The sequence below is a fragment of the Acanthisitta chloris genome, unplaced genomic scaffold (assembly GCF_000695815.1).
Source record: "Acanthisitta chloris isolate BGI_N310 unplaced genomic scaffold, ASM69581v1 scaffold45824, whole genome shotgun sequence".
Lineage (NCBI taxonomy): Eukaryota > Metazoa > Chordata > Aves > Passeriformes > Acanthisittidae > Acanthisitta > Acanthisitta chloris.
The window spans coordinates 1-1,132 of record NW_008670696.1 but is presented as its reverse complement, the minus strand read 5'-3'; positions in this window follow the sequence as shown (position 1 = coordinate 1,132).

The window sequence follows — 1,132 nt, the reverse complement described above, 5'->3', positions numbered from 1 at the left end:
CTATCATTTGGCAGAAAAGGTCACCTTTTAAGCTTCCTGGTTAAAGGCTCTTGGTCATGACAAGTGTCTCATGAACATCACTGACAATTTTGCCAACTGTGAAACAGTGTCTTAGCTTTGAGATGACTGTGTCTCCTTCGTATTGGTTCTGGAATCAGTGTAACTAAGTGCCTTGTGCCTTTCTTGGATGTGCTTCATCAGTTGGTCATTCTTTAGCACTGTTCAATTAATTTTTCAAAAAATGACTATTTTCATGTATTTATTTTTGTGCTTTCGTCATTCTCTGCAGCCTATTTCAGTGAAATATCTCAGAACAATCAGGTTGTGGACCTTGAGGTGCAATTTTTTTAGTTTCTTATGTGGTTCTCTTTAGAAATTGACTTGCTCAGATATGCAGCTTGAACGCTTGTCTATTTGAAAGAGCTTACCAGCAGAAGTTTGTGTGCTTGTAACAATGATGTAAGTCTAAAACTTATGCTGAAGTATTTTTCCCCAGGTTTGTTTAGGCTCATCAAAATAACCTCCCAACCCCTGTTTTGGTAGATTTTGGGGGCTTGTCCAGGCTTTACAAACCTCCGATTGTCTTACGTGTTAAATATCTCTGACTACGTGGCCAGAAAGCAGCATGTGAGCAGCACTCAGCAGGGACTGCCGTGCTGTACAGTCAGGTGCTGCAGTACAGATCATCCCTGCCTCGTACAGCTCTGAGCACACACTGCCTGTCAGTGTGTCTAAGAGCGTAGCTAAACACGCACAAGTCATTTGTGCATCTCGTGCACAATGGTTCACGTCTGTAAGCTTATTGTTAAATCTGTACAAAACTAATTACTGTGCCATAGTAATAGTTAAGTCATCAGCTACTTGGACTTCAAGGGTAGCTGTAACAGCTGTCCTGGTACGTATCAGGGAGTGTTTCCTCGCTGATTAATCGGAGTAGCATCCTTCTTCCTAGCACGTATCGACTTCCTGAGGGAAGCAGGTGGCTCCTGCGGAGAGCAGTCAGCCCGTGCTGGGAGAAATGAGCAACCCGAAGGCAGCAGCGCGCCACTCTCAATGGTCTGAGAAGCGCTCGCAGCTCCTCGCCCCGTGCAGCCTAGGCACGGTGTCCGCGGCCGCGCCGGGCCGGGGCCGG